At 37.4% G+C, this 11,379-nt stretch overlaps 1 protein-coding gene across 1 annotated transcript in view; it reads left to right on the plus strand.

Moving 5' to 3' along the window:
* Nucleotides 1–11,379, plus strand: part of KCNU1 (potassium calcium-activated channel subfamily U member 1) — a 164,146-nt gene that overhangs the window by 79,092 nt on the left and 73,675 nt on the right. The window lies entirely within an intron of this gene.

The following is an 11,379-nucleotide window of genomic DNA, read 5'->3' on the forward strand; positions in this document are numbered from 1 at the left end:
AGAATCAGTGGGCCATATATATTGTATTTAAACCAGAATATTTGCTTTATAAACTCCTATACTGACCAATGGAATTGTTCCTCCCCAAAATGAGATCATCTCCACCTTGCCCATATCATTAAGCTAATCAAATACATCTCTTTCTTCCATTGCTCAAATCATCTGTACCCATAATAACCCAAAAGTTAGATACCCAACTTTCTTTCAGACCACCTTTCAGGCACTTTAGAAATGTAAGTTAGAGCCAAATTTTAGCAGCTCCAAATAGCTTTTCTGTTGTTAATCAATCCCCTATTTCCAATACATTCAAGATGTGATTGTCTTAGTTTTTGCATCTGCAAAATATGGGCAACAAATCCCTCCCCCCTGCCCTTTTCCTTGCAGCTTTTTAGTACACTAAAACCTCCACTAACCAGAAAGCAGAGTTGGAGGAGGGTGACCTGCTTAGTTGATTTTAATTAGAGGGGCAATCCGAAAGTTCTATCATTTCAAACTTTAATGAAAATAACTCTGTAGTATCTTGACAACATTTCAGTTTATTAGGGATAATATACCAGGAAGACATTTGATGATTAAAAACTGTGATTATCTAAGGGTAAATATATTATCAAAGAGTCATTATACTCTGGCATTACATAATGTTATAAATATTTTGTAGGTGTTTTATAGTGATTAAATGAGATTAGGTATTTAAAGCACTTTACTGCTGCAGCCAGTATGGAAAACAATATGCAAGTTCTTCAAAAAATTAAGAATAAAACTACTATATGATCCAGCAATCCTACTTCTGGGCATTTATTCAAAGAAAACAAAATCAGTATTTCAAAGACAATTCTGTACCCCCATGTTCATTGCAGCACTATTCGCGATAGCCAAGACACAGAAACAACCTAAGTGTTATTCAGAAAATGAATGGAATAGGGCTGGGCATAGCAGCTCATGCCTATAATCCCAGTGCTTTAGGAGGCTGAGCTGGGAGGATTGCTTGAGCCCAGGAGTTCAAGACCAGCCTGGGGCAATATAGAAAGACCCCGTCTCTGCAAAAATTAAAAAAAAAAAATGAGCCAGGCATGGTGGCACACAGCTGTAGTCCTAGCTACTTGGGCTATTGAGATGAGAAGATTGTTTGAGCTCGGGAGTTTGAGGTTACAGTGAGTTGTGTTCATACCACTGCACTCCAGCCTGAGTGACAGAGCAAGAGCCTGTCAAAAAAAAAAAAAAATGGATAAAGGAAATGTCATACACACACACAGAATATTATTCACTCCTAATAAAGAAGGAAATCCCTCCATTTGCAGCAACATGGATGAACCTAAAGCACATTATGCTAAGTGAAGTAAGCCAGACACAGAAAAAGAAATACTGCACAATATCGCTTATATGTGGACTCTAAAATAGCCAAACTCATAGGAACAGAGTGGAATGGTGGTTATCAGAAGTGGTGGGTGGGGGAAATGGGGAGCTGTTGGTCAAAGGGTACCAAGGAATCACTTTGCTTGATTCCCGGCTGCTAGTATTTCCTCATTAAATGCTGCTTATTATTGCAATGATCAATTCTTATAGCCAGGAAGGTATTTAAAATTGGGCCAAGAGTGTAATAAGTGCAGAGCCTTCCAATGATGTAGATTTTGCAATAAATCTTTTACTTGTACTTGGTTTTGATACAATTTACCTATTTCTTTTAACACACAGAGAGTCCTCTTCTGTTTACCTGAGGATTCTGGATTGTTGGGTTTGGTTAATGGAAATTTTCCTGTACCCTCCCAAAGGTGGGGTGGGAGTCACAAGTCTGCGCCACCAATTTTCCCTCCCTTTTATGCACTTTCTAAGAGCAATATAAAAGTCCGGGAATTACAGTTTGTGCCCTTCCTGCCTTCCAACCCCAGATTTTATGAAGTGGATGAGATAGCCTATGGGAAAGCACTGAGAACTAGTTGAAGGAAAGGTCTTGGGGCATTTCAGGGACCCAAATTTTGCCTGGCTATTTCCAACAACAAAACAGTTACAGATGAGCACTGGGATCTGCAGATGCATTTTCTTCAAAAATCCTTGGTAAATAGGCATTTATTGAGTAGCCTGTATGTGCTAAGTAGGCACCATGCTTGATGCTTTTGTAAATATAGAAATCATGTTTCAACTTCCATGCTGTCTAGATGGGTAAACAAGATGGGTTCATATAAAATGAATCAGAGGCCAAAGAAAGAATAAGTGATAGTTTTTGACAGCACAGTAAAGTGACTATAGTTAATAACAATATATTGCATATTTCAAAATTACTGGAAGAGAAGATGTAAAATGCTCCCAATGCAAAGAAAGGGTTCACTTGTGAGGTGATAGGTATTCTAAATACCCTGACTTGATCATTACACATTCTACACACATATCAAAATATCATGTGTATCCCATAAATATGTACAAATATTATGCATCAGTACAAATATACAGAAAAGAGAGGTTAATTTTATTTCCTAAAAAGTACAAGGGAAAGAAGTTGGAAAACTTTCACAATAAAAAGTTTTTGCAGTTCAGTATAAACACATAATAAAAGCCAATCAATTAATCAATCAGAGGCCAAATAAAGTGATACTCTTTCAAGTGCTACATTGATGGTTCTGGCAGAAGGTAGGGGAAGACGAGGTCAATGAGAGCTGGAAAGATTGTTCTAGAAAGCTTCCTGTGAGGGGTGGGATTTAGAAAGATGGGAGACAGTGGGAATCTCAACTCTTGTGAATAGAGTGACATGGATAAAGCCTGGGGGGAACGTGGCATTTTCCATGTAGCAGCTAGCCAGCCTGACAAGAGGAGAGAATGCACGGTAGAGTGTCATGGGAAAGTCTCAAATTTATCAAGAACACAGTCTTAGATTTTGGTATTGTGCATGCATGCATGTGTGTGTACACTATGTTTATGTTAATGCAAAGTTGTTATAAAAACATGATTCAAACTTGAAAATTGTTTGTGAAGACATAAAGACAACATATGTGATAACACAGAAAATGCTCCAATCATGTTTGTGCTTTTGTTTATTCTCTCCCACATCTTCTCTGTGATGGTAAAGGGTTGGGGAGCCATAGATAATCAAACGCCACAGAAAATTCTCAAGTGTAATTTTACCCATTCAGTTTCACTGGCTTTTCTTTCTATTCTTTAGCACAGCTGTAAAAACAAAAATAATTTAACATATCGGAATTTTTCCCATTGGTTTTAATTCCCGTTGTCTGTAATAAACAAGAAAATGGTTTAAAGCAGCCATCTAAAGGGAGAATGGATCCAGATAACCTGGTTCATCTGCATACCTGGTCTGTCAGCCCTATTTCTGGTTGGGGATCCCTAAATATGCTTTTGACCCCAAGTAGATCAGAGATTGTGATAGTAACCCATGAAGATGATTGCTAAAGCTGATGATTAATTCCCTTGCACTTCTTAATTCAAAATCAAGGTAGGTTTGCATGAATTAAAGAGCTTTAAACAAATAAACGAGGGCCACACTTCAGAGTTTTTTAGATGGTGGTATATCCTTGAACAAATATGTTCCATTTGAGGGTAAGTCTCTGTGATATTTCATCAACAGAGTTGGTTAGTTCAGGTGACTTACGTACCGTGTTAGTGGGTCGGTGGTAGAGTACTCCCACTTAGTACCATAGAAAACAGTTTGTGTTTGTTTTGTGTTTATGTTGTAGGACAAAGGGAGTTCCAGCTAGCAAATTGGCAACATATGTCTAGAGGATCTATGTTTGCCATAACAACAATGAGTGGTAAAATAAACTGGATGGCTTAATAGAGACTAGGAGGCATTTTTGGAAAAAAAAATGTAAAGTGTGTGCTATGTGCTATTTGTGATCCATTTTTTATGCATTAATAGTCTTGCATTCACAAACCAAAAGCAACATATTATTATTTATAGTTTTGCTGACAATGAACTTGATATTTTTAAAGATGTAATATTCAGGCCACCAGTGGGTTTTCCAGTAAGTTCAGAAACTACTATTTTCTATTCTTAGTACTTAAAGCACTACAGACAGCCCTAACTTATACAAAAGTTATTGTCCAATATTTTACGGTATCCCTGGTGTCTTTCTTTTCCCATAGAATAAGCAATGTTATAAATAGCAGTTATATTGTCAGGCTAGCACACAAAAGACTGTTTAATAGATGGTAGTTAAATATATATTTGTTGAATGAATACGTATACAAACATTAGCTCTATTTGCTTGAATTTTATGTCCTTAAATCAAAGGATCATATGATATAAGAGAAAGAAAGTATTTCCTGTTTCTTTTCAGGGAGATAAAGTTAGACCTGTGCAGTGTTTTATAGTAAGTGAAAATGAATCTCATTCATTTCTGGAGCTCCCTGGTCCTAGCTTCCAATTTCTTTACCTTGGCCATTCCACTTTGGGTGAGTTAGGACAGTTTTGCCCACTCTACCTATTACACAATTATTTACTATTCTCTGCTTCTTCTCTATCAAAACTCTCTTCTTTAGTAAAACTGATTTTAATTAGATATTAGAAAGAAAAGGTTTAGATACAACTGATTTGTATGATGTTGTGACTAATAACACCATAACCACAATAAATTATCAGCTTTCTAAAAAGTAGGTGCGAATAATCTCAAATGAATAGTGAAAGATATTTAATCGGTGAAACAAGGCAGAAATTTCCAAGCATTGTATAACAGACCTGGGCCAGGAGAGGAAATCATTTTTAATAGAAATGCTTGTTTTGTTTGGCCCTATCACACTTTCCCTGGAAATTCTCCCTACTGGGTCTGCTTAAGTCAACTTATGGCCCATATTGAAATCTAAATACTTTTCCATATAACATCCCTTCTCACCATGTCTTAATGGTATCTATGAATGAGATCACATTTATAATATCAACTTCATCTTCATCCTCTTTATGTTCTTTTACAGATACCAGAGACCATAAATGCTATTTTTTTCTCTCTTTGCCAATGTCCAAGCCAGCCTTAGTCCACAAATATTAGCCATGAGCAATAGCACCTATGGCAGACATGAGCTCCAGATCGCCATCTTCTTAGCTTGTAAGCTTCAGTTTTCTCATCTGTAAAATGAGATGATATTAGAATCTAATTGAAATGTTGTGAGGATTGGTTGAGACAGGACTGACTCAATTCTTATATAGCGCCTAATATACATAGTGAAAATACAGCAAGTGAAAAATGTTTCATGCTGTTGTTGTCATTGTATTTCCTATCACCATCTGCTGTCATGTCTCTGGTTCTTAGACTTCTACGTTTTTGCTACCACTTTCTTTCGCATTTTAGAGGAGAGGTTACAGAGTTCAAGCCTCACAAGATTTAATTCACTGTCTACAACCACCATTTATAGACCACCAGCCTGACAAGCATACCAGCAGGGTTTTCAGTGAAGATCTATGATGCAGTAGTTCCCATTGGTAAGGTCACTTTGCCATGTCCAAGTCTGCCTATAGCTTGCTATTCTCCCTGCAGAACATTCTTTTCCATGGCAATTCTAGCTCCTTCCTTGGCTATTTTCCAGTGCCTTCCAGTCATCCTATGGCAGTCTTTCATTTCCAACCAAACTGTAGTCCATCCTGAAGGACTGCCAGGATAGGCTTTGCCAAGCTGGAAGCTTGCTAGTAAGTAGTGCACTGGCTGTAAGGATGTAAGAGGTTCAATTCAACTGGAATAAGTTGTTTGTTTCTTTTCTGGCACATCTATTTCCAGCCCTACATAATTTATGCCCATGCATGACTCCTGAGACACCTGTCCCTATGACCTCTCACTTTCATGCCCCCTCTGCCATACATACCCTGTTGTCTCAGGAAAAGAAGCTGAGCCCTTCCTCCCTTTTTACTCTCAGTTCTGTACACTTTATCGAATTATGTGTCCCAAACTATTCAGGCAAGAGAATCCCCATCTATTAGCCTCAATGATGTCTGAACTCCTACTGAGAGCCGGCCTCTGAGTCCACCTAGTGGGGGCAGAAGATCAGATACAAATCACCGTACATGGCTCTTTTCATGTCATATCTGAGCTTTCTGAAGAAATTGATCAGATGAGATTATCTGAGCAATTCCTTTTATCCCTTCTTATTTTATATTAAGCTTTTAAAACTACTTTCCCTCCAGACAAGCATAGACTTTCCTATTTGAGTGTAATGTAGCCCATAACTAGTAAATCAAAAGCATTCTCTGGTTCTTTCATTCATATATGCCTATTGAGTGATGCCTTTACTGTAGCATTTCAAATCATGTTCTGGAAATCTACATTTACTTAACACTGGCCAGTATTTCATCTTCTAGAGTTACCTTTCCCCAAGAGTCCAATTGGCACTTATGTTTCCCATTCTATGGTTTTCCACCTGAGATTCTAGAACCTCTAAAATATGCTTTCTCTCATTTTAATTGATGGTATAATTTGGGACCACCAGAATCCCTAGCAGGGCTATGTGTCTGCAATGAAGTTTAATAAATATCTTCATCAGGTCTCAATAGCAAGACCAAAGAAGACAGCAGGACTAAATATATTCAATATAATTATAGGGATAGTCTAGGGGTAGGATTGAAAATATACATGCATGTATACATATAAAAACTATACTTTTAATCACAATGAGCCTGAGTTCCAAAGACAGATGAAAGAGTTAAGGTGGCAGGGAATATAGGAATAAGAATTTTGAAAAGATGACTAGGTATTTTCCTTCAGATCCTATAAATACCTCTTTTCTAGTTCTTATTTTGTATTCATAGGTGAAAATCCCATTTTTGGGAAGCAATGTGCCACAGTCCTAGCAAAGTACCATATATATATATATATATATATATGTATATATATATATATAGAGAGAGAGAGAGAGGGAGCAATAATTCATCAAGTATGTATTGAATAATCGGATTCTTTAGATTAACAAATAAAATTTTATTGTTATTGCTTAAAAATAGCAGAAAAATAGCTTCAGGCTTCATAAAAGCATCAGAATTGTACCATAGAAAAGTCAGCATCTCTCTTCATTACTCTCATCTCCCTCATCCTGCCTAGCTTTGCAGACTATAATAAAGGAGAGACAAGGCATTTTGTAAATATCTTTGTGAGTCTGTGGACAGGTCTTTTAAAAAACTAAAAACAAATTCTCCCGGAATTACGGGTATGGAAATTGATTTGGCTTTGTGCTAAGATGAGAAGTGGCCCTCAGATCATTGTGATAAAAATTACCATGGGATGACTGATCATTTACTGAGTGCATATATTTATTTGCATTAGTTAACTAGTATTTGCATGCTTTTATTCTTCATTTCATTTATAATCTCCTAAAAGGCAGGAATGAGACCTTGTCTGTTTAGGGTCATATATAAAAGACCAACTCTATTAGACAAGGTGAAGGTTATGCGAAGCTTAGTCACTGTTTCTAAGTAAAACTCTCTTCAAGGCCTTGAGACATGACTTGCATAGTTTCCAAGAAAAAAAAACGTGAAGTAGGCAAATCGCACTGATTTTCACTTTGTGTTATTTGTCCTCTGAGTAACACCTTACCATCGTCTTTCTCAGGGGCTCACAGTCCCCAGGTATTTAAATGTCCTCATCAACATCTATTATCTAAAACTTCATTTGCAAAAACAGAAGAATAAAATATTAACCCTTCTGGGGCAGTTTCCCTTTCATCATGGATCAAGGACTTCAGCTAAGGAAAAAAGCCCTAACTAACAAATTTCAGGTATCAACGTAAAGGGGAGGTATAATTTTAGGCAACATCCGATAAGAGTCTTCTATGTACGTCCAATACCACATCTCGAACCCTATCGCATGCTATGCTATGTTAGCTTTTTGGCTTCAGAAAGAGAGATAAAGGGGGACGCCACCCCGCCCTGTACCTATGGTGGGGGCTCCAGCAGTAAACTGTAGAGTGTCAGATCACAGTTCTGTGATGTTCATGCTCTGTGACCATGAGCAAGTCACTTACTGTCCTGTGGCTCAGATCCCCCATCCAGTAAAATAAATAATACAATCTCATAGAAATGATGAGAAGATTAAGTATAAGACTTTGAGAGAAGTTCCCAGCATTGAGTAGTAAGCATTCAATAAATGCTAGCAATTATCGCTACACAAGAGTCAGGAGTGTCCCATAAAATAATTGAAGTCAAGGTCTGGAGAGTTACCGCAAAGCAGCTTTCTGCTAATATTAAAATTCTGCATTTGTGCTAACACCAGCAGTTTGAGTAGGTAAGACAGAGGACTTAGAGATGAATGTTATTTCAATTAACATCTTGGGCTGGGTGCAGTAGCTCATGCCTGTAATCTCAGCACTTTGGGAGGCCAAGGTGGGTGAATCACCTGAGGTCAGGAGTTTGAGACCAGCCTGGCCAACATGGTGAAATCCTGTCATGCCTGCCATCCTAGCTACCCAGGAGGCTGAGGCAGGAAAATTGCTTGAACCTGGGAGGTGGAGGCTGTAGTGAGCCAAGATTGTACCATTGCACTCCAGCCTGGGCAACAAGAGCGAAATTCCATCTCAGAAAATAAACTAACCAAACAAACAAACAAAAAAACCCCACAATTTACATCTTGTGGGGGAGGCAAAGTGGCAGCAAAACTCACTTTTAGTAATAAGAGAGGTAGACCCTGTCTCATTCTCCCCAGGAAGCAATGTGGTCCTTGCCTACTAAGAATAATTACTTTCTTTCTTTCCTTCCCCCGGCCCCCACCCCCACCACTTTCTTTAAAGATATGAGAATGTAAGAATTCTCCACCCATATTAGACCATGCTTGGCTCCTAAGACCACGCCAGTTTTGATAGTGAAAGTCAAGGACACAATCATAATTGTCCTCCTCAACTTAGCATCAAATATAATGGCTGTTTACCCAACACTATAAATTATTGGCTTACACAACACAATATATTATTGGCTTTTATACAATTATTTATACTTTTAAAAATAAACATCAAGAACAAGTGAGTGTGGAGTCTGTAACAATCCCCATTTAATTGGGAAAATCTTTCTTGCTAAGAGAGGGTTAAGAAAAGGCACTTTTAACAAATTCTTCTTCTTCTTGAATGCCCATTTGAATGCCCAATTTTGAATGCCCTTTTGAATGCTCAAATTCTTCTTCTTGAATGCCCTTTTCTCTCCCTGCTCTCTGTTCCACAGCTGGCTGAGGACTGCAAGCACAAGGCAGGCAGAACTTCAGGGCTGCTGGGCAGCTTTACAAGTTGGCAGCTGTCTTCAGCACATGCGCAACGATCAGGACAATAAAATATTGTTCATTGCTTTTACCCCACAACCAATTAGGTCAGCTGTAAATATTGGAATTGCTTGGTAAACATGCTGGAAGATTGTGCTGACTTGTTAATATAAGTGAAAATGTAATTAGATTTATAACACTTTTTTTCCAAGTCATAATTTACAACAGCAACAACAGGAGAAAAAAAAATCTCTTGCAACCTGCTGAAATATCATTATTAAAATGCACATGAAAAGTCAATTATGCCAGAGGGAGGTATTTAAGAGAAGTGAGTTTCCATACTGTGGGATTACACCGTGGGGATTACATATTTCTTATTTATTTTTTTCCCTGGATCTTTTCTGCTGCCAAATGAAAAGGAACAGATATTTTACTTATTTCACTCTGAAATATTGCTGCAGATAGTGCTAAGAAGTAAACCAAATAACTGACTCCCTGGAAACCTACTCAATTCTCTTCAAAGCCCCAGGAAAAGCCGAGTAGTCACCATTCTTTTTTATTTATAAGCCCATCTCGCTTTAAGCAATAGTCATGTTCCTTAAAACATGTGGAAATCATTTTTTTTTCCTAAATGCTATTCTGTTTTACACTCTAAATGAGAAGATTATTATATAGAATTCTGTGGGGGCAGTCCTTATGTAAAGATAATAAATAAGCCCTCATTTTCATTTTAAAATCTGGAGTTTCCCCTGCTCACAGGGTCATAGTGGGAACACCACTCTACCCTCACTCAAGGATGGTACAGAGTGGCAGGACATTCATGTGATGTCCCAGGCACAGGTGCCAGCCACCATGTGCCCTCCCTGGGCAGGAGATCTTGGTGGCATCATCCCTGAGCTGGGCTTCATCCCATGAGGAGTGTTTGGGGCTCTGTGGGTCAGGTGAGGACACAACCATTATTGTCCCCCTCAAATGAGCATCAAATATAAAGGCTGCTTACCCAACACTATAGATTATTAGCTTACCCAACACAATATATTATTGGCTTTCATACAATTATTTATACCTTTTAAAATAAACATCAAGAACAAGTGAGTATGGAGTGTGTAACAGTCCCCATTTAATTGGGAAAACCTTTCTTGCCGAGAGAAGGTTAAGAAAAGGCACCTTTAACAGATTCTTCTCCTTGAACGTCCCTTTCCCTCCCTATTCTCTGTTCCACCAGAGGGGTTCTGTTCCTTCCTTAGAACCCCTCTGTTCCTCCCAGAGGGTTTCTAAGCCCACTTACAATCATAACCCAGCCAGGTTGTTGCCCTTCTGCTTCCTGGTTTCCTCCTAATGAATGTAAGTGGTATTATATCTCATCTACATTTAAGGTACCAGTGGGGAAAAAGCGAGTTAAAAAAAATCATAAGGCCATGTATAAATGTGAAAGAAGCTGCCATTTTCTGTCCGTCTCAAACTTCTAAAGTGTTCTGTTTAGATAATGGAAGAAATCTTTTAATGCATTTTATTAGAATTGCTAGTGCATATATTGCAGATAAATTACTCTTTAGGGAAAGATTTTGGTGTTGCTACATAAGAATCAACCAAAATAAATCACATGTATATGTGTGTATATATACACATATATGTATGACTTATTTATACATACCAATACATACATACATTACATATATACTTTACAGATATATAATATATATTACAGATATATAATAATGTTATATATGTTATTATATAAAACATATATACATTACAGATATATATACACACACACACATTACAGATATATTATATATATACTGGAAGATCTAGAAGAGCTAAAAATAAGGAGTGGCAAAGTTTACAGACTTTGATTCAAAGTAGCCTTTTAATCCAGTGATACAGCTTTGTAATTGAGAACAATGCAAATGACCTTCCAAAATAAAAATGTCCAGTTTTTATTTACTTATTGCTTGTAATAATTATGATTAATACCTTTATATTCACATTTTATTACAAGTAAAGAGCACATTAAAATTTCTGGTTCATAGAATAATATTTTTATGAAAAATATTTTCATGCAGATTAGCTAGCTTTGCTTCAACTAAAATATTGTTTGATTTTATACTCAGTCAAGTCTGGTGCCTGGATTTTACACTGTTTAGGTATAAATATAAATATCCAGAGACCTTCTTTCTAAAAATCCCTGTTTTCGGCTGTTGCCCACAGCATA

The sequence above is a fragment of the Pongo abelii genome, chromosome 7, assembly GCF_028885655.2.
Source record: "Pongo abelii isolate AG06213 chromosome 7, NHGRI_mPonAbe1-v2.0_pri, whole genome shotgun sequence".
Lineage (NCBI taxonomy): Eukaryota > Metazoa > Chordata > Mammalia > Primates > Hominidae > Pongo > Pongo abelii.